We start from the raw sequence: 23,124 nt of genomic DNA, 5'->3' as shown, positions 1-23,124 counted from the left end.
GAGTTTAAAAAAGCATAACACACACGAATAATGAATTTTCCATGAAAATCCTGAAGCCCTTGGAGAGAAAGGAGGCTCCAGGACCTTTTAACCTGGAACCCCAGGGAATATAGATTTTTCCCGAGGTCATGACACATCTTTGCAAAGTTTTCATGGTTCTTCTCTAGCTTCTCAAAAGAGTCCTTGGCAAACAAATGGTTGAACATCCCGGGTCTAGGACCTCCCATTGCTCTAAAAGTAATAAATTTTATTTTTACCATTAGCTAAGCATCCCATTAAGTAACAAACACTGGGTTTGTCCCGAGAGTGACCTATGCTTATTTTTACATACAGAAGGTTGTAACCACAAAGGCAACGCTTCTTCTTCTTTTTTGGGGGGGTGAGCTTTACTATAACATCATTCATTAACTTCCAGGCTGTGGGGTTTCTTTGATTCTCACATGCTCAAGTTAGTACAGTTGACTGTGTGAACTAGGAATCCCACGATTCTGACTCACTAACCACCTTCCTGGGTTAATCTGATCCCCTCACAGTTCCTGCCACGAGACACTCAGCCACACTCAGGGTGAATCAGAAAAGCTAAAAATGGTTGGGGGAAAAAAATAGATTAATGGTCATAGTTTATTCTTGAAATGTGTTTATTAGCTTGATCCAGTTAAATGTTAAATGAAGAAGGCATATTTAACTAGTGTTTTACTAAGTTGCTATTTTCTTTTTTAGTAAATTATTTTTACCTTATTTTGTATCTCACAGAAATAACATTCCTTGGACGACACTTTGGGAGATGTTACTGAAGGAAGAAATCAAGAATTACAGTTTCATCACAACTGTTATATTCAATAACAGATAGTCTTGGATACATATAAGGTGGCTGTGGACTAGTTTCACTTTTAATCTTCATTGCAGTAGATCAGTGCCTTCACAGCTTTACTAGAAAACAGGGTCTTTTAAAAGGAAAAGTTCAATTAGGGTCAAACTTCCCTAAAGAAACTGAAATAACGGAACTTTTATTGAGCTCTCGTCATGTGCAAGGTGCTAGAAATTAGGCAAAGATGAGAAAAAGACAATTTTGATTTTCAGAGGCCACGGTTTTGTGGAGAAGTTCATAGATTTGTGTATTTTATTACCTAATATGGTTTACATTAGTTACTTTGGTGAACTATATTGCACTGGAATCTCAGAGAGAAGGAAAAGCAAACCTGAGAGGAGGAGGAAGCTTCCCCAAAGAGGTGACTTTGGGTCAAAGACTGCCTGAAGACTTGGTAGCAGTGTGTGATGTTTGGGTTCCCCCCCATCAGGAAACAGGAGAAAACAGGAGCAGAGACGGGAGTGTGCCAAGGCGTGACTGGCCCAGAGAACAGTGAGCAGTGCCAGGCGGCCGGAGGCAGAGAGCAGGACCGGACTGGGGAGGAAGGGAGGAGACTCTGCTCCAAGGACACTGGAAGGAATTCAGACCTTTCTGCAAAGCAGGGCTTCCAAAGGAGAGTGGGCAAGGAGTATTAGAGTCCCATTGACGATTTACGTCTGTCTTTTTCTTTTAAATGTTCGTTTTTAATGTGTGTGTGTTTCCAATTTATCTATCAGTGGAACAGTAAATGGATATCTTACGTGGGTTAATACACATCCATAATTAAGCATTTTCCCAAAGAGCACAGTTCAAAACATGCGGATGACTGGTATGAAGGACTACAGTTTCTCCAACTTCAAGTAGAAGACGGAACAGATTAACTTCTAAATTAGATGATGGACAGTATTAGAGCTGGAAGGATCTTGGATAGATATAATTTGACTGAGGGGCTTCCCAAGTGATGCGCGTGGTACCCGCCTGCCAATGCAGAAGACATAAGAGATGCAGGTTTGCTCCCTGGGTTGGGAAGATCCCCTGGAGGAGTGGATGCTCCACTCCAGTGTTCTGGCCTGAGAATCCCACGGACAGAGGAGCCTGTTGGGCTGCCGTCCCTGGGGCCGCAAAGAGTCAACACGACTGAAGCGATTCAGCACAGCACAATCTTCCTATACATGAACGGGATCCGAATGGCTAGAACTCGTTTGCTAAGACTGACCTAGAGTGTATCCACTAACAGGTCTGGATAATCTGCCTGCATTTCCCTCTTGAAGCTCACATGCTTTTTTCTTAACTAAGGACATTCTTGCCTTTTAATGATGTACTGTCAGTAAATTGAACATAAATCCTGTGTTTGTGGCACCGATTTGGAAAAAACCCAAGTAACCTTAGCTGAAGCAAGATGAACAAGAGATACGTAAACGTGGACCCTCATGACAGGAAGTGTTTTAGAAAAAAAATCTCTATTCCTAAAAGAGCATTTAAGGTGAAAGCTTGTGTCTGCAAAACTGTCACCCAGTATAACCCCTTCCCCTCCAGACTGCCAGCGAGAACGTTGCTTTTGCTCTGAGATAAGAGGAAGCGGCTGTGCAGGCAGATAATCTGACTCAGGCTCTTGACAATTCTTACGTCTTCGACTGTTAGCTGAATTTTTTTACAATATTGCCTTGTTTTGAAATTTGCTGCCTCCATTCTTTTTCCCATGAAAGTTTAATTTATTAATTAATTTTTAAATTTATGTTGGGTTTACCACATGGCTTGCAGGATGTGGGTTCCCCGACCAGGTTTATTTGTTTGTTTGTTATGATATCAGCAATATATTTGAAGAATTCAGGTCAGTTAATTTAGAAAAAGTCTCTCAGTTTGGGTTTCTCAAATTTCCTCAGGATTGGGTTGAGATTATGCATTTTTGGCTGGAATACTGCATAACAGATGTCTTTCTCAGGGAACAGTGTTGTTAGCACAAGATGCCCCCTCCCCTGCCTTGATGATATTAATTTTAATCACCTGGTTAAGGTTTTGTCTATTTTCTCCATTTTGTTGTTATACTATATTCCCTTTTGGAATTAAGTAATTTGTGGGGAGATGCTTTGAGACTATATAAGCTTCCTGTTCCTTACCCATCTCCCTTCTCTACCTTGATTTAGCATCCATTACTGACTCAAACCAGTCCATCCTAAATGAGATCAGTCCTGGGTGTTCTTTGGAAGGACTGATGCTAAAGCTGAAGCTCCAATACTTTGGCCACCTGATGTGAAGAGCCGACTCATTTGAAAAGACCCTGATGCTGGGAAAGATCAAAGGCAGGAGAAGAGGGTGACAGAGGATGAGATAACCATCCGATGGCAACAGATGGCATCACTGACTCAATTGACATGAGTCTGAGTAAACTCCAGGAGTTGGTGATGCACAGGGAGGCCTGGCGTGCTGCAGTCCATGGGGTCGCAAAGAGTTGGACACGACTGAGCGACTAACTGAACTGAACTGACTCTTGCCTAAAATAACTTTTTCTTATAATAATTATAAAGTAATGATTTTTCATTCCATCATTCTGTCTCTCTGAGAGTCAGCCAAGGAAGAATTGACTTTGCTTTCCTCTTTTTCTTTCTTCCTCCTGTCTTTCTTATCAACATGAACTCTGATTTTTATTCAGTTTTGTTTTAATCTGTTACTGTCTTCGTTTATTTTGATTCTGAAATTGTCCCACTCTGTCTTCTTCAAACTACCTACTGGTATCCTTTTGATTCTTTCATTAATTTATGTTTTTATTCATTCATTTTCTGGCACAAGACAGTCTGGATCAGCTTTCACTTTCCCTGTCTCAGCTTCAGAACCAGCCATGCCTAAAACAAACAAAAACTGGTTTCTTTTGGTGAGGAACCTTGTGAAGAAAACTCTGTGGTCGCTGACCTAGACGCTGAGATCACTGCTTCTAAGATGTATTACTTCCACCGTCTTTCAGCAGGTTTTGGCTCTCTGGTGCTACATAACAAATGACCCCAAAAGGTAGTGACTTGAGACAACAATAGATTATTACCTCTCATAACTGTTGTGTTGGCTGGCCTCAGCTAGGCCCTTGCTTGGGCTTTTTCGCACAGTTGTTCAACAGTGCCTGGGACTGGAGTTGTCTCAAGGTCTGGCTGGAAGGACGTCCAGGACGGCTCCCCCACAGGGCTGGCAGCTGATGCTGGCGGGCAGCAGAGAGCTCAGCGAGGGAGTCGACTGGAGAGGCGCTCGGGGTCTCTGCGTGAGGCTGGTCTTCCATAGCACCGTGGCTGCGTCCTGAGAGGAGCCTTGACAGGAGTGAAAGGAGGACGCTGAAACTGCCTGTCCTCTAACAGGCAGAGCCTGGAGCTGGTCCCGGGTCCTCTTCTGCATCTTCTACTGGGGTCACGAGACACAGGCGTGCCCAGATTGAAGCCGGTAAGGAAAGCCAGGTAACCGCCTCTCTCTCTGGAAGTCTGCTGTGCGTGGACAGGGAGGGGAGGTGTTGATGGTGGCCGTCTTTGGAGACAAGCTACTGTTTGTTTTAGAAATGGTGCGTTTACACTGATACCTCTGATTTCATCCCAACTCCACACTGATCTCCTTTGTATCTTCCTTCCTCTCAGTTGTTCAGTCTAACACACTCAAAATAGTTTCAAGATTTCTGCACATATAGCGTGGAAAGCAAACCCACTGCCAAGAGATCAAGATTTGCTTGTAGTTCTTATTTTTATAGACTGAGGATTTATCATTGAAATCTTCATACACCTTTACCTTTTTCTTTTTGTTTGTTTTTAACGATTTGTCTCTTTTGTTGCTTTTGTAAACAGGATTTTATCTTTCATAGTGTTCTTGAACTTGCATTTATTTGCCTACTCATCATTTTTAAATACATTGATTGTGAGTGCTTTTAGTTTGAAATGCACTATTTCAGAATGTCCACAATTACTCATGGTCTTATACGTTGTCTGTTATTTGGCTAGCTTTTAAAGGCATTTGAGTTTTTTCAACCATCGAAAACATATTTCAAATTATTTTATAATAGAATACTCTGTAAATAGTTTGGGAATATAAAGAAATTATCCATAATGCAAATCTTACTCCAATATAGGTGTTTTATTAAAAATTCTATTTTAATAAGTATGTGTTTTGCTTTTTTTTTTTTAAATCAAGCACACTGACCTTATAATTCATTTCTTTTTCTAAGCCATGCATTTGACTACAAGGTGCTACTCCTACTTTAAGCAGTGGGTTATGTATTTTGAAAAGATTCTCTCAGTAGTACAATAATAATTAAACATTGCATGTGTATTAAACATGACCTACTCTAATAAACTTTGCATAAACAGTCTTTATACTGCTTGGCATTTACACCTTCAGTGGCCTTTAAGAAAGAAGGATGCATCAAAAATTTCCACCTATTCTACTTTTAAGCCATTCAAAAATAAGCAAAAGTCAGCCCTTGAATACAAGTACAAACATAATAAATAACCCTTGAATATTTTAGTAATAACCAAGGACCTAATTATCACAGGCAGTTATCTAATCAGCCATTAATTCTGAAGCATTTGTAGAGCAGTGTTTTCTAACATCAAACAATTCTTCAGTTCTCCAGGACCGGTTGCTGTCCAACAATTCGATTCAGTTCCGACACTATCTATCTGAAGTTCACGAAGCCCAGATTAGGGGCTCCATCCCACACGGCGCTTCCCCTTGGGGTACCAGTGGCAAAGTTCAGAGCCACTCAGACTTCTGATGGACAGGTTCCCGCAGCCCCCTCCTTAGCTTTGATAATTAGCTGGAATGGCTCACAGAACTCAGGAAAACACTTCAGTTCTGTTTATCAGTTTATGATAAAGGATGTGGTTCAGTAGCAGTCAAATGGCAAGATGGGTGGAGCAAGGTGGGGGAGGAACCAGAGCGCCCACGGCCTCTCCGGGGCCCCCCCTCCAGCAGCCTGGGTCTGCGCACCAACCCGCAAGGCCCCTGACTCCTGTTCAGGGGGTTTAGACAGCTTGATCTCCACCAGGAGCTGGGTGGATGAGGCGAGAAGCTCCCCCCGTCACCTCCTGGTCAGTGACTAGTTTAATCCAGAAGTTATCTAGGGGGCCCCATTGTAAGTCAGTTATTCTGTAACAAATAACAAAAGACACTTCTGTCACTCAGGAAATTCCAAGTGTTTTCGGAAATCTGTGCCAAAACTGGGGACAAAGACCCAATATATTTCTTATTATGCTACATGTAGGTATTTACATACAAACTGTGGCTTTTCTTTGTCTTCTCATAAAGAAGGGTGGAGAGAAGAAGCAATGTGAGGGGAAAAAAGTGAATAAATTGAAAGGGAGAAAACAAGAGGAGGAAGGACGTAGAGATAAAGCAGAAAAATAACAGAGTGGAGAAAATCGTTTCTGTGCTTTATGAAACTTTTCAAACCTCTTACAACATCCCAGAGATTTTTTACAGAATTAATTTGAAGTTAGAATTAGTATTAACTCTGAATGTTAATTATGATAAAAGCTCTGATCATTTCTAATTATTTTCTCTTTCTTTTAATAATGATGATGATAAATCACACTATTGAAAGATAATGTCTTTTAAAATTTGCTTATTGGTAAGGTATCAGACTGACCACAAACTTGGATGATTGAGTATTTTCATAAATAAGTAGTTCGTTTTCTTAAATGGAGAAAAGATTGCAGGTATTCCTGAACACTATAAGAAAACATGACCAAATAAATGTCCTTGAGACTTAATGACTCGGGAACCACTCTGGGTGTGGGCTCAGTCGTGTCCGGCTCTTTGTGACCCCGTGGGCTGTATAACCGGCCATGTTGCTCTGTCCGTGGGATTTCCCAGGCAAAAATCCTGGAATGGGTTTTGCCATTCCCTCTTCCAGGGGATCTTTCCAACCCAGAGATGGGACCAGCCAGACTCTCTCACATCTCCTGCCCTGCTAAGCAGATTCTTTAGCACTGAGCCCCCTGGGAAGTCCCAGCCACTTTAACGCAATGCAATTATTTCAGTAGAGTTAAGCTGTTACAGTCATTCATTAACCAGCTATAGAGTGGTTCACTGATGTTTTCTGTTTGAAATACATAGCCACCAAAGTCACGTTATTAGGTTATATAAATAAGTGTAGCAAATTCGATTAGGACTGACTTGTCAAGTATTTATCAGGTATTTAGCTCAATAAAGACATTACTTTAAAGTGTCTAACATAGCTCCCAGAGGTAAATCCAGGAACATAGGAATAATGAAAATGAGAACAGTTCTTCTTCATGGAAGAAAACTTGATTAATTGTGCTTCTCAGTCAGAATCTGTAATGGATAAGTGAATAAGTGGCAGTGTGTCTTGGGAGAAATATCATCAGGAAAATTTTTATGATTACCATAGTAGCAGGAATAAGTATTATTCTCATTGACTATCTAAATGATTTTACTTTTCCTCTTCATTGCCATATAATTCTAAGAAGAGAGATATAACAATTAATTGAAGAAGTCTGAATTTGTTCTTGAATATCAACACAGTAGGAGAATCAATGAGAAAGGTTCAGAAAATGACTCCCCAAAGACTAAACACAACACCACCAGTAGCTGCTGTGTATTGAGAAACCTGCATGCAGGTCAGGAAGCAACAGTTAGAACTGGACATGGAACAACAGACTGGTTCCAAATTGGGAAAGGAGTACGTGAAGGTCGAATATTGTCACCCTGCTTATTTAACTTATATGCAGAGTACATCATGAGAAATGCTGGGCTGGATGAAGCACAAGCTGGAATCAAGATTGCCGGGAGAAATATCAGTCACCTCAGATATGCAGATGACACCACCCTCATGGCAGAAAGTGAATAGGAACTAAAGAGCCTCTTGATGCAAGTGAAAGAGAGTGAAAAAGTTGTCTTAAAGTTCAACATTCAGAAAATTAAGATCATGGCACCTGGTTCCATCACTTCATGGCAAATAGATGGGGAAACAGTGGAAACAGTGACAGACTTTATTTTGGGGGGCTCCAAAATCAATGCAGATGGTGACTGCAGCCATGAAATTAAAAGACGCTTGCTTCTTGGAAGAAAAGCTATGACCAACCTAGACAGCATATTAAAAAGCAGAGACATCATTTTGCCAACAAAGTTATGTCTAGTCAAAGCTATTGTTTTTCCAGTAGTCAAGTATGGATGTGAGAGTTGGGCTATAAAGAAAACTGAGCACCAAAAAATTGATGCTTTTGAACTGTGGTGTTGGAGAAGACTCTTGAGAGTCCCTTGAACTGCAAGGAGATCCAACCAGTCCATCCTAAAGGAAATCAGTCCTGATTATTCATTGAAAGGACCGATGCTGAAGCTGAAACTCCAATCCTTTGGTCACTGGATGTGAAGAACTGACTCATTTGAAGAGACCCTGATGCTGGGAAAGATTGAAAGCAGGAGGAGAAGGGGACGACAGAGGATGAGATGGCTGGATGGTATCAGCGACTCTATGGGCATGAGTTTGAGTAAACTCTAGGAGTTGGTGATGGACAGGGAGGCCTGGTGTGCTGGGGTTCATGGGGTCGCAAGGAGGACGCGACTGAGCGACTGAACCGAACTGATTGAGTGGTTTGACAGTGTCAGTCACTGTGGTAAGTCTTTAACAAGAAGTTTCTTCCTCTTCTTCAGAACTTTTGAGGTAGATATGGAACCGTAGACTATATGGGTGGATATGATTTTCCACCTATTGTGCCCATTTGGTTCTATTGAGCAGCAAAAAAATGTGTCTAATCTTTCACATCTACAAATCCAGTGAGCAACAAAGTATCTCCAGCATGTTGGTTTTTTCTTCCAAGCCCTTTCTTCTTCATACCAAGCAGTCTATATTTCCTCTTCCACTGTCTTCTTAATATTGAAATTTGTCAAGCACTCCTGTAGATGTGGCTGTCTGAAACGTGCATAGAAATTTGATGATCTTCTAATACAGACACTCCCTTTGTCTGGTCTATAAAATGCTTGTTGCTGTTCAGTCACTCATTGGTGTCTGACTCTTTGGGAGCCTGTGGACTGCAGCACTCCAGGCTTCCCTGTTCTTTACTACCTCCAGAGTTTCCTCAGACTCATGTCCACTGAGTCGGTAATGCCATCCAACCATCTCATCCTCCGTCGTCCCCTTCTCCTCCTGCCCTCAATCTTTCCCAGCACCAGTATTTAGCTTAGACTATAATACCTGTTGGCTCAGCTCCTTGGCATTATTGATGGTACTTAAGTTTCAGTGGCAACTATAGCACCAAACTGATTTTCACAGGTGAGCTACTTAGCCATAAGCACCTATCCTGAACTTGTGATTATTGATAGGATGGATTTTTTAATTTATATTTTATGTATTTATTTTTATATTGCTGCATAAATATGTAACATTTATGTAGTACTTATGTATTATTTAACCATCTTTTATAAAATTCAGAAATGAGCTTTATTTTATATTTTGCTTACACATTTGTTTAAATATTGATATTATATGTCATAAATATTTACCTCATTAAATTTGTCTTATTAGCTTCATCTATCATAACCTTAAAATCAATTTCTCTAACATTTTCTTTCCTTCTACTTTCATGTCATCTCAATAACTACTGGTTTAATTCATTTGCCAATTTGTCATGCATGTCTTCACTGGAGTCACAGACCAAAAAATTTATATACACATGCATATAACTCATCTTGGATAGAATACGGGGCCTATACCTTTATAAAACATCACTCAAATTTAGATTTGTTCATTAGCCAGTCTTTTGTTTGTTTCATTTTGTCAGTGACAATATACTTTGCCAGATACCTTGCTAAGGCCCTCACCAAAAATGGAAAAAATGTTTTCTTAGTTAATCCCTGTTTAACAGTAATAAGTCTCTGTTCTCTAGGCATTCTCCAAATCATATCTGTTCAAAAGTTTTGTGTGACTGACTAATAATGCCAAGATCACCTCTGCACAGTTTATAGCATTTATCTTTTTCTTGTTTCAAATTTGGAAAAGCAGCAACTTTTCTAGTCTTTCTACTGCTTTTTCTGAGGTCACCATTTCTTTAAAGATTGTGGATGATAGTTCAACGTTAAGCTGGAATTTTTCACTGCACCTATAAGTCTCTTCATCCAAGAGACTCACGCTCATTCAGAATGAAAACTGGATCTCCTGCGATTTTCTACCCTAACTTCTCGTATAATTTTATTGAAGAATTTAACACTTTTTCTTCCTGATACGATAATTATCTTGCCAGAGCAGAGGAGATGGTGGAACATTTTCACTTTGTCATTGATTAACATGATGCTGCTCATCCTAATCACCTATTCTTTATTTTCCTGAGGCTGCACTTACCTAAGAAAATGGTTTTTAGTTTGTTCTTGATGTATTTTCAAGCCCTGGCTCATTTCTAGCTTTGCTAAGTCACTTCAGTTCTGTCCAACTGTGTACCAGGCTTCTCTGTCCCTGGGATTCTCCAGGCAAGAATACTGGAGTGGGTTGCCATTTCTTTCTCCAGTTCCTAGATTTAACCTTTGTCAAATTGTTCTTAGAGAAGGCTTATTTCACACTTTGTCTTCACCTCAACCATGTCATGATTTAATCTATCTTTTATTGAGCATTTTATATACACTATCTTATTTGAAATTCACAATATTCTATGAAGCATGTATTATTATCTCATTTTACAGATAAGAAACTAAATATTTTGACAAAGTCTGGCCTCTGATATGCAGTAGAGCTGGACTAAAATGAGCAATATTATCTCAGAGTCTGCACGCCACTATGGTATATTTTTTCCTCATTCCATGTTTTCTCTAGGCCATCTAGAAAGCTCCTTTTATAACCAACCATTTTAATAAGCCCTTTCTTGCTATTCAAAAGTATTAAGTGCAGAATAATCTTGCTCTCCTGAGTCATTTTTTCCCCTTTAAAGTAAATCTATATCTGACTTTCTTTGGACTTTTTGATATTTAACTTCCTAAATTTTAGGAAGCATGTATAATTGTGACTAAGATTTTCCTCCTTGGGTATCCCAAATTTAAAGATTACAGTGTGCTACAAGTCTTGCATTAAAACGCTATGATCAAATCTGTTCTTGAAATTCAGGATTAGAAAAAATATTTTCTCACAGCTTCTTTCACTTTTGGAAAAAATTAACTATCAACAACATAATTAAAATTCTCAAGTATATTTATTAACTTCAAAAGAGAGTCCAGTGATTATACCATGGATTTAAAAATGGAGATAAAAGAAAAATTTTCATATAATCAGGATTATAACACAATAAGAATAAGTTAATAAATGACCAGTTTGGGACTGAATGGGCAGAAACTTCAGATGACCCAGTGGGGACAGGAGCTGACTCTTGTCCTGGTGGGAAAAGTTGTGGAAAGGGAAGAGAAGTGAGGAGTTTTCAGTCATCACAAGCCAGCAGACTTTAAAAATGTACTTGTCAAAGGAAAACATTTCAAAAGAACAGTTGTAAAATGCATGAAAAGAAATCTTGGAAATACAACAAAACTGCAAAGTCAAAATAACACAGAGAAAGAAAAAAAGATCAAATATGCCTAAGAAAAGACTAAAGAGTCTACTCAAGAGAGCTGTATCCATGAATCTATCCATGAGGCCAATAGGAGTTTTAAACATACACACACACACACACACACACACACACACATTCACTCACTCACTCACACATAGGGGAAGAAATGGCCCAAATAAGTGCCTTGCTCATTGAATAACAAAAAATGATACAAAGAACTTGGTGTGAAATTTTACAGAAGAGAATTTTCTAAAAGCTCTGAGAGGAAAAACATCTTGAGCATTTCATCTACAAACAGAAGATAATCAGAATAACATTGAACTTCTCAATGATATGCTTAATGACTTGTTGACAGCATGCCAGAGATGGTAGAGAAGTGCTTTTAACTTGGTTTTCATCCTGATTTCTATACTTAGCCAAACTATCAATCAAAGTTGGAGAACAGAAAAAATGTCTTAAGATATGCAAGGGCTCAGAAAACATCTCCATGAAAGCATCATTCTTTCAGGACGCTTCCTGAAAGAATAAATCAAGTAAAAGTCCCGGGATCTAAAAATATTGATGATGGATAGCATTTAAATGCCCAAAAATGATTATCTAATTTTAGTGGAAAGGTAGATAATGAAGTGGGAGTGAAAGAGAACTAAATCATTGTCTACTGCAGCAGGAAATAAATAATGTCTGAAACTGATAAATCAAAAAAACAGCAGTATAAAATATAATTTAGTGATGGCTATCAGAAGAAATAGCTAAAAGCATTAAAAACTGACTATTCTCGAGAGTGGGAAAGGATTAGAAAATGGATGGTGGTTTCTGATTATCAACTATTAAGCATCTTACTATTTTTTAATCAAAAGTTTTTGAATCAATTAGACTAGGCTAGGTTATGCTTGAGTAGTAAATGACCCTGAAATCTCTGTCAAGCCATCTTTGTAGCTAAGCCTCTACGTAGATCAGAAATGATGAGTTTTACACTGAGGCCTTCAATTTCATGATGTCTCTGGTTTGTGTATTCCCTTCTTCTCAGCCACTCTTCCCAATTTAAAAACACACGCAAAGCAGATTCAGGACTGCTGCACACATATCACTCTGAAAAACAAATCTATTCCTTTGAGAAGAAATCAAGAGTTGTTTGCAGTTCTCTACACAATCTCTGGAACTTAATTTCTAAGCAGTAAAATCAGAAAATTAATGGAAGAATGAAAAAAAACACCTCTCCAAAGTAGGTTCTACCTGGTCTCTTAAAATATTCTTCTAAAACTTGAGATTAACTTGACATTTACAATGTAGCATCTGGAAAAATATACAGTGTCCAGTGCTTAATAAAAGGAAGCACAGACAAACTCAGATAATGTCAATAGGTGGAAGTGGCACGGATCACCGCTGTGGAAAACTACTCAGAGAGCTCTCTGGCGTTCTTAGCAATTCTAAACATTTTGCAACTTCTGAGTCACTCTACATGGGCTTTCTTTCCTCATATGCTTTCTTCTTTATCACATGCTGACTTTGGTTTCTATTTACCTGGGTTTTTTTTTTTTTTTGGTGGGACTATATAATTTTCTGCTATCTGCTTAATAGGCACACCCGTAACTGTGTATTACAAAAAAAAAAAAAAAATGAACCAGTCATTCTCTGTCTCCATTATTTTTGTTGCTCATGGATCAGATCTCTTGGCACAGAGGCCTTAGGCTACAACTTTCCCATTGAGTTACACAGGTGGAAGAATGCCCTTTAAAGGAAGAAAAAGTAGAGCAAAAGCATCTAGTCAGGTTGGGCTCCAACTCAACTGAAGTGAGAGATGCTGACCTACTGGAGCTAATTAATATCAATGATCCAAACAATGAAAGGCTAGGGTCACCTGGGAATAAGAGAAACTTGCCAAACAGAACACCATAGTGTCACCCAAGAACAGGCAAACATCCTCAAAACAGAGAAAAATGCAATTCCTATCAAAATACTGTGTGGATCACTGCAAACTGGAAAATTCTTACAGAGATGGGAAAACCTGACCACCTTACCTGTCTCCTGAGAAACCTGTATGCAGGTCAAGAAGCAAAAGTTAGAACCAGACATGGAACAATGGACTCGTTCAAAATGGGGAAGGGAGTACATCAAGGCTGTATATTGTCACCCTGCTTATTTAACTTATATGCAGAGTACATCATGCAAAATCCCAGACTGGATGAAGTTCAAGCTGAAATCAAGATTGCTGGGAGAAATATCAATAACCTCAGATATGCAGATGACGCCATCTTTATGGCAGAAAGCGAAGAGAAGCTAAAGAGCCTCTTGAAGAAGGTGAAAGAGGAGAGTGAAAAAGATGACTTTAAACCTCAACATTCAAAAAACTAAGATCATGGCATCCAGTCCCATCACTTCATGGCAAACAGATGGGGAAAAAATAGAATCAATGATGGACTCTATGTGTTAGGGCTCCAAAATCACTGTGGAAGGTGACTACAGCCATGGAATTAAAAGAAGTTTGCTTCTTGGAAGAAAAGCTATGACCAACCTAGACAGCATACTAAAAAGCAGAGACATCACTTTGCTGACAAAGATCCATCTAGTCAAAGCTATGGTTTTTCCAGTAGTCATGTATGAATGTGAGAGTTGGACCATAAAGAAGGCTGAGCACTGAAGAATTGATGCTTTCTAACTGTGGTGCTAAAACAGACACTTGAGAGTCCCTTGGGCTGCCAGATCAAAGCAGTCAGTCCTAAAAGGTGTCAATCCTGGATATTCATTAGGAGGACTGATGCTGAGGCCGAAGCTCCCATATTTTGGCCACACACACACACACACACACACACACACACACACACGGCTTCTATGGTGGCTCAGCTGGTAAAGAATCTGCCTGCACGCCAGCCGCTCCTGTTCCATCACCCCTGGGGCCCTGGGGGCTCCACCCTGCCTCCCCACTCTGGCTGAGACTCGCTTGTTCCACTAACCCAGGCAGGTGGCAGGTGGAGGCACCTGGCTTTGGCTGCCTCCGAGAGCAGAACACTAACCTGACCGTGGTGGACCTGCCATGCTGGCCCTGATAGAAGCAATTCCAACCTCAAAAAAAAAAAAAAAAAAATCTGCCTATAAAGCAGGAGACCCAGGTTCGACCCCTGGGTGGGATCCCCTGGAGAAAGGAAAGGAATGGTGCCTACTCCAGTATACTTGTCTGGCGAATTCCAAGGACACAACCTGGTCAGCTACAGGCATGGGATCGCAGAGTCGAACGTGCCTGAGTGACTCACACACATACACATATATCCCTATGTTCATCACAGCGTCATTTGCAATAGCCAAGCTATGGAAGCAACCCAAATGCCCACCAATATACTAACCAATAAATGAGTGGATAAAGAAGATGTGGTGTGTATACACACCCTCACACACACACACAAAATGGAACATTACTCATTAAAAAATAAACACCAAAATCTTGCCGTTTGCAACAGCATGAAAGGACCTAAGAGGGCATATGTTACCAGGTGGTTACCAGAGCAGTGATGGGAAAGGAAGGATGGAAATAGATGAGGGAGGCTGAGGTACAGACTTTGAGTTGCAAAACAAATGAGCCTTTGATATGAAATATATAGTGAGCACATAGGTGTTACCTCTGGATGGTGACATATCCTAACTAGAGAGATGAAAAAATATGGGGAAAAACCTCTACGCTGTATAAAGCAAAAACAAAAAGGGAAAAAAGTCTTGAGTTTAGAGGAAACTGACAAACTTTTCCTGGAAAATTTATCCCATAAATCCAGTTTTGACTGGAAGGAGAAATCCTTCAATATAATACTTATTCTCATTAGCTCTAATCCATATGGTCAGATTGAGAAATAAGACAAATAAGTAAATATCTTGGAAAGTCCCATGAAATTGCAGCCTTACTTCCCCTATGTCATTTAGAAGCACACTTTGAAACCTAGAATTCATTTGATTTTGAAAATGAATTTCAGAGTGGTTAAACCACTTGTACCTTGCAGAGTAAGATAAGCTAAAAATTTAAATTTTGACCTGTGTTTTGAACTATACCATCACTCTACACTCGCACGCCTACCCCAGAAGTATACCACGGTTTGTAAGAGAAGATTTCAGCCAAACCCAGTCATCATTGCAATAGACCTCACACCCTGGCCTCAGTTACTCACTCAGCTGGGGCTCATTCTGATTTTTTTTTGGGTTGTTTCCACCTTCAACCTCTGAAATCAGAAAGGAAAACCTTTAGCAGTTTGCTGATATAGTCCTCATTAATGAAAACAATATTACGAATGAAATTTCCAATATTTTCCAGGACTAGTGCCCTTTTCAGTAAACGATCTCTTGACAATTGCTCCATGAACACTTACACATGGTGATTACGGTTCTTAACATGACTAGAAGTCATCACTCAAAAACTTCCTTACCACACAGTTACTGGGTCATGTGCTTCTTCTGTGATTCTGGGCTACTACACCATGATTCAACTTTTGTTTGAGAAACATAGACTTTGTGTCAGCAACAAAAAAATCACTGCCTTTCACGGAAATTAAAAAAAAAAACTTGCATTTTTTAAATGAAATCAAGAACATGGAAACATATATTAGGAGTATTATAATTCTAGTATCTTAATGAACACTTATTATGTGCCAAGTTTAACGTTGCTGCAGGAATTATCACATGTAATTTAATCTAGACATTGCCTTTCTTGAGTGGATACTAAGATAAACCCGATTTTGAAGAGAAAGAAATTGTTTAATAGCAATTCCTGTGTCACTCAAAGAAAGTGAAACTATTAAAGTAATTTTTGGAGAAGAAAATGGAAGTCCTAACAGCAGTGGGGAGGTTGGTGAGAAGGAGGCTGATTACTGTAGGGACAATTGGGAAGCTCCGTGGTGGATATGCCTGGGAAGGCACTAGAGAATCAGAGGAGACCGAGCCATTTCTAAACTTCATGAAACTAGTCTTTGCTCATCAAAAGTCATGCTTTACCTCAAGGCGTCTCAGTATGGACTGAAACTTCTTTGGGGAGTTCAAAGGCTGTGTGAGAGCCTTGGCATTGATTATCTCTAGCCAGGGATTTCTCCAGGCAAGAACACTGGAGTAGGTGGCCATCCTCGTCTTCAGGGGGTCTTCCTGACCAAGGGGTTGAACCTGGGTGTCTTTCATTGCAGGCAGATTCTTTACCATCTGAGCCACCATGGACGCCCCAATATCTATATCAAATCTCTCCACATCTCTAACTAGATTCTAAGGTCATCTTAGGCCTGGTACAGAACGCTGTCATTTCTCTTCTGTCAAAGATGAGGAGGAGATGGGAGAGGTCATGCTAGAAAAGATTGCTAAACTCCCAAGGGAAGTTGAAGGTAAGGGCAGAAATGTAGAGAGAAAGACCAGGGGTTAGCAGGTTGGGATGTCAATCAGCGACTGCAGGGCGTCTTCACTATAGGCTCTGTTCCAAAGCTAAGATTCTCTTTGTCTGACAAAGAGAAAACAAACCAATGATCTACAGAGCTTCGGAGGTTTTGTTTTCCTTTTTATCCCAAGTTCAGCGGGGACTAGATTCTTACAAGCTATAATTTTGTATTGTTTCCCAAACTGAAATCACAATAGGTATGTAGCCTTTTGTTCTTTGTCAGAGTCGTCAGCCTCCAGTCTGCCCACTGGCATTAATCTTCATGGTCACTACACTTCCTATATTTGGTTACAAAAGCTCTAGCCTGAATATGTATGAACCAAACAATAGCCAGGAGAGGACAAAAGTTCATTCATGAGATCGTGTCAAAGCTGCAACAGATTAGAGAAACTATTTTTTTTTCCCCAGTTAAATGAAGATGAAACACAGCCATATATTATTCACATCGTCTATCCTGTCACAAGGGTAGTTAGTGACAATTGCTGCTCATAATTCTTTCTTTCATTCCTGCTAATAAAAATCTATTCAGATCATTCAATGAGAGGAGGTGGGAAAGATTTTACATGAATATGAATGTTTATACAGGGGAACAAGAAGATTCCTGCTTGATTTTGGAACTAGTTCTATCTAAAACATATCTTTTCCAAGTTGCCTTTGAATATTTAATATTAATGTTAAATTAATATATAACAATATAATTAACATATTAATCAACTGGATAATTTATCAAAAATATCAAAAAATAATATTAATTATAAAATAGCAGTGCCAATGATATAAAAGAAGAGAGATTTTAAATAAAATTCTTAGGCATAAAGATAAAAGAGGCAACATGCCCATTCTGATATAATGAATAAATGGTTTAGATTCCCATCTTGTTTTGTTAGACCCAGAAACTGGATTCTAGTAAAAACTAAGGGTTTAGTTATATGAGGGCTTCCCTTGTGGCTCAGTTGGTAAAGAATCCGCCTGCAATGCGGGAGACCTGAGTTCGATACCCGGGTCGGGAAGATTCCCCTGGAGAGGGGAAAGGCTATCCACTCCAGAATTCTGGCCTGGAGAATTTCATGGACTGTATAGGGGTCACATAGAGTTGGACATGACTGAGCAACTTTACCTCACTTAGTAAAATGAAAAAGAGTATTTTGGAAATCTTCATCAGCCCAGTAAAAAACCAGATCTGCCTGCCTCAAAATGTAATTGACCTACTTAACTATGCCATTTTACCACCGTTTTTCAAATATAAGTCTTAATCTAAGTCTTTTCTGCAAACTGAATGACAAGAAAACATTTAGCCTTTAGTAATCCATTTATTTATTTATGAAGCACTTTCTAAGCACCTACCATGTGACCGGTGCCATACTAGGGGTTGGAGACGGAGATGATTTAGTCATTCTCTCTACCCTCAAGGGACTCGTAAATGTTTTGGTCAGATCAGCAATGCAGATAATCATAGCAGTAGCTGGTATTTATGGAACGCTTTACTTTATACGGTGCGTGCCTGTGCTAAGTCACTTCAGTGACTCTGTGAGTCTGTGTCTGACTCTTTGTGACCCCATGGGCTGTAGCCCGCCAGGCTCCTCTGTGCATAGGATCCTCCAGGCAAGAATACTGGAGTGGGTTGCCGTTCCTCCCCCAGGGAATCTTCCTGACCCAGGGATCGAATCCACGTCTCCTGAATTGCAGGCAGATTCTTTACCACGGAGCCACCGGGGTAGCCCATGTACCAGGTAGGGTTGTAAAAACTTCATTGGTACAAGCTCTTTTAATATATAGCAGTATACTTTTCGAGACAGATATATTATTATTCTCATTTCACAGATGTCAAGACTGAAGCGAAGAGGAACTTGCCTAAGGTCATAAGGGACAATAAGACCTAGTAATAGGATTCAAATACAAGCAATTTCACTTTGTTCTCAAACATTTTGCCCAGAGGATGACGGAGTCAGGTCAGGGGGCAGACTTTCAGAAATAAAACAGAGCTCAGACTGAGCCTTAAAACCTGAGATGGAGTTAGCTAGCAGAGGGATGAAGGACAGCAGGGGAGGACATCGTAGAGATCGGGGATATGAGTCAAGACAGGCTTGAAAGTGATACCCAGCGTCCATCCATCACGTCGGGGCTCCATGCTGCAGCTCCTGCTGCTGGGCGGGTCCCAGGGAAACTGATGGGAGCGGGAGGGAGACAGGGCTTAGCAGGGAGGCCGGGCCAAGTGCAGGACTTCATCAGAACAGGCCTGGCACACCTCCTCAGGAGACCTGGGTATCACCCTGATCCTCACTGTTCCGTTGCTAAGCCGTGTCTTATTCTCTGTGACCGCATGGACTGCCGAGTGACAGGCTTCCCTGCCCTTCACTGTTTCCCGGGGTTTGTGCAAACTCATGTGTATAAAGTCGGTGATGCTATCCAACCATCTCATGCCCTTTGTTGCCCCCTATTCTTCATACACAGCTACATTTTATGGGGCTTTTGTCATTTGTTTGTTCACATTGCCTTGACCCACATTTTCTTTTTCATTTATGCAACTTTATTGAAGAAAAAAAAATCAATTGCTAGCAGAGCTATTACTTGATCACTCATCTGTTGACAACTTGCATCATTTGTTCTGTTCTATATCAAACAGTGCATTGGAAGATAGATTAGCTAATAGCTTCAAGCCTCCTAACAATTTAAATGAAAATCACAAAATGTTGGAGGCTCTATTTTGGAATACAAAGGGTGTTTGACTTCCAATTTCCATTCTCTGTGGAACAAGAACAGGTCATTCCCTTATTGATATGCATAAAATGCATCACATTTTCTGTCCTGTTGATGCTATAAATTCAATACCAGTTCTCCAGCCACATCAGTTACGAGCATAATGTATATCATGTAGCCTCAAATCTCTAATGGTGGAAGGCTTAAACACGCATGGAAGCTGCTAGAAAAATGCTGCTTCCTTTGATGTGACGACTCAGCATTCATCGCCTGCCTTTCCTCTCAGGGGATTCTTCAGCTTGTTAGAGCAGTGGGGAACGGTTTTAATCTCATGACCAAGTTAGAGTGAAGGCATTGGCCACATAATATACATGCTCCTTTTTTTTAAAAAAAAATTCTGAACCTTGGGCAACTGTTCTCTTGTACAGTTTCTAAAAGCAGTCATTGTCCAAAGCTGGAAGAACTTAAGTCTTCTCAGATGAGCATGTGAATGAATGGAAGGTGGGAAACAAAAAATAGAATTAAAAAGATGAGGTCTGATGGGTTGCAGCTGAATAAGAAAAGCAAAAAAGGAACAGTATCAGTTTATTCCAGCTATAATGCAGGTTATTCTGACTTTAAGGCAGCATCACATGGTACACTTCTGAGTCCACTCCAGAGCTCTTCTGCTGTACTTTGCTGTTTCATAGATCCATGGAATCTCTGGCAGTACGGGGTCACCTGGGTTTGGATCACACGGCAGTGAACAGAGGGATAAAGGAACTTTAGAAATAGTGGAAGCATGAGACCAGTGTGACCTTAGAACACCGAGACGAACGCTGCCATTACTGCTAATACTTGGAGGGTAAATTCTTTACAAATGCGTGTCGTAAGTGCAACCTTAGGTGGTTTAAAAGGGTAGACATAGGAAAGTGAATTGTCAAAAACAAAAGGCCAGCTTGATACGGGCTGTCATCTGGTCCCATGACTGTGGCTTCCCACGAATCGTATCACCCCCGCCGGCCCTGCAGAGCACTGAGCTGGAAGGTCACGGGTCACACCACGAGGCTCCTTATTAATCCGCTTCAGCCCCACAGTCTGTGCTCATCGCCTGGCTGCTGGCTGTCTCATGGTGTGCTCAAGGTCCGGCCAAAGCCCTTGAGTATCCCGGCGGCTCTGGAGGGAGGTCTCTTGGTCTCACACCGGCTCTGCCAGAGACAGGCCTCCCGCACGCTGGGGCCTCAGCCTCCGGAGCACGTGGCAGCCTGACCTGCAATTTTGAGTCAATATCGAGTGACTTTTCTGGGGGGGCGGTGCCCAGTCTCCTCATTATGATTTAAGGAGTTTGGTTTAGATGACCACTTAGATCCCTTCTAGCTGAGCTTTATATCCATTTATCTCATCTCTTTGGCCTCTTGTTTGCGTGCTTACGTTCTTTCTAAGGGTAAACTTTACCAAGCTTATGCATCTCTGCCCCAGCTCAATATAGAAGCGAAGTTCAGTGAAACCCTAGGTGATTACAGTTTAAAGGATACTGCTCCTCATGACTCACTTCAGTGTGGAAGCTGGTGGTGATGCTGAGGGGTGACCCAGCAGGAGTAGAATTACAAGTTAGATGTGCACGCGGGTAAAACCAAATTACACATCAGTGAGCCACGGCGCTCATAAAGTGTCATTACTGTGGCGTGTGCTAGTTCTTCGTTCTCCGGCTCTCCTGACTGCAGGGAACTCTGATCCTGGGGCCGTGCCATGACCTGTCAGCTGTTTTCTCAGTTGCCTCAGCCCCATTTCTTGTTCTGCCAAAATCACGTTGCCCTGTAGCCAGGTCAGCGTCCGCCTCCCAGCCTCCTGAGCTCCTCTTTGACCGTACTCTCTTCGGGCCCTGCTGCAGAATCCGTCTTGGATTCGCCCTGTTACAAAGCTGTCTTTTTCTCTCTTGCTACAGTCAGTGGGCTTTGCTTCCCGCCTCTCTTTAAGCGTAAGTCTCATCTGTTTCATGTTCCTTGAAACACTTGAGAGAAATTTCCATTTGCCAGAAGTTTCTTGAAAGCTACCTGTTTGCAAAAAACTTCTGGTCACTTTTGCTTTGAGGTTTTGATCACGCGTCGGGAGGAGGGACCCACCAGACTCGCAAGGCAGACTGTTCACAGCGTGGATTTTCTCCTTCCCGTCTGCTCTCTCCTGCTCCATCTCTCATCCCCTCCTCTTTGCCTCTTCCTTCTTTGCCCAGAAAGGACACAAAACAGGTTTCACAAAGGAATATAGCGTGACTAGAGCCTATCAAACTAGAACTTTGTGATAACGGAAATAAAGGGAGAAGTCAGGAATCGGGTTAAGTTGAAAACAAATGGTACCAGGTCCTCTCTGTAGATTTGTTAAAGGCAGGACACGGCTTGGCTCTAATCGGGCGCTAATGCCTAAGGGCAAGCTGACCCACTGGACCCAGAGGACACGCGCAAGGGGCACCGGGGTGAAGGGCCGCGTTTCTTGGGCTGAGAATTCAGAGGAGTTTCTGCCATGAATCCCCACGAGGGAGACCCGACCACGTACAGCGTTCGCAGTGCTATCTTTACAAAAAGCAGCCACACACAAAATATTTTAAAGATCTGTGCTTTGGGACTTACATCGTGCCAAAGCCAGCTCAGAAAAATTAACGTCAGAGGCGGCCCTGACGTGCCGTGGTCAGCCAGTGTGGGCTGGACTTCCCAAGCCTTGGCTCATTAGTTACAGGAAATGTTGGGGGGAGGGATACAAGCTTCCGTGGCCAAAGTAATTTGAATTTGCAAACTCTCTTTGAAGATTGGAAATGCATATTAGAATATAAGGACTCTGGATAGTCCTTCAGTAAGGCAATGGTCTCACCTTTGTTTACACACTTTCTCCCCAAACAGATAAATGTGGAACTGGCTTTTATTTTTTCATTGTGTTGTTTCTGTCTCCTAGCTCATTACTTGGGCCACTTTATTACGTTTAAGGAACAGATTAGAGGTTAATAAAATTAGCTGGATGAATCAAACACAAATTTTTATCTTACTTTCTTAATGCATTTTCTTACTTTCTTAATATACTAGAAGTTACACTAGCTTCTAGATTGTTATAAAATCATGATGGAAATTAAGTGAAATTGAATTAAATCTCACTAAGGATTTTGATGAGATTCTACTTTGGGTAAGAAAAAAAGCTTTTCCTTTTAAAATACAGGAAAATGTCCATTTTGATGTTTTAAAAATGACTACTTAAAATACTGTTGACATCATTTTAACCATACTCACTTATAACTTTTCAAATACACTGAATATTAATTTAGAAAAACTGCTGTTGGTTGAGGTTTTTTGAGCAAAGTTCTTTTAACTGAACTAGTGAATCATTTTAGGGATACACCATAATTAAACATAAAAGACAAACATTTCTTAGCTGTGTACCAGACACTTTCTAATCTCTAAGTAGAAATGAATAATTAACAATGCATTCTACCTTTGGTCCCTTTTTCAGTGTAAAGAGACAGGAAATTAAGAATATTTAAGGAAACACTGTTGCAAGCCTTCTGGCTCTATTATTAGATGTACAAAATCCTCCTCAGGACTATTTTTACCCCAAGCAAACAAACAAAGGAGCAACAGTGAATGAACTGTGTATAACCGCAAGTTCTCCCCCAGATGTTCTCCAAACAGTACTTTGCAGTGGTAGTTCTTTTCCAT

At 40.7% G+C, this 23,124-nt stretch overlaps 1 pseudogene; it reads right to left on the bottom strand.

Moving 5' to 3' along the window:
- Positions 1–20,075: 20,075 nt before the first annotated feature.
- Positions 20,076–20,412, bottom strand: LOC136145036 (ubiquitin-conjugating enzyme E2 D2 pseudogene; annotated as a pseudogene).
- Positions 20,413–23,124: the final 2,712 nt, after the last annotated feature.

The sequence above is a fragment of the Muntiacus reevesi genome, chromosome 12 (assembly GCF_963930625.1).
Source record: "Muntiacus reevesi chromosome 12, mMunRee1.1, whole genome shotgun sequence".
Taxonomy (NCBI): domain Eukaryota; kingdom Metazoa; phylum Chordata; class Mammalia; order Artiodactyla; family Cervidae; genus Muntiacus; species Muntiacus reevesi.
This window is presented reverse-complemented; position numbering and strand designations above follow the sequence as displayed.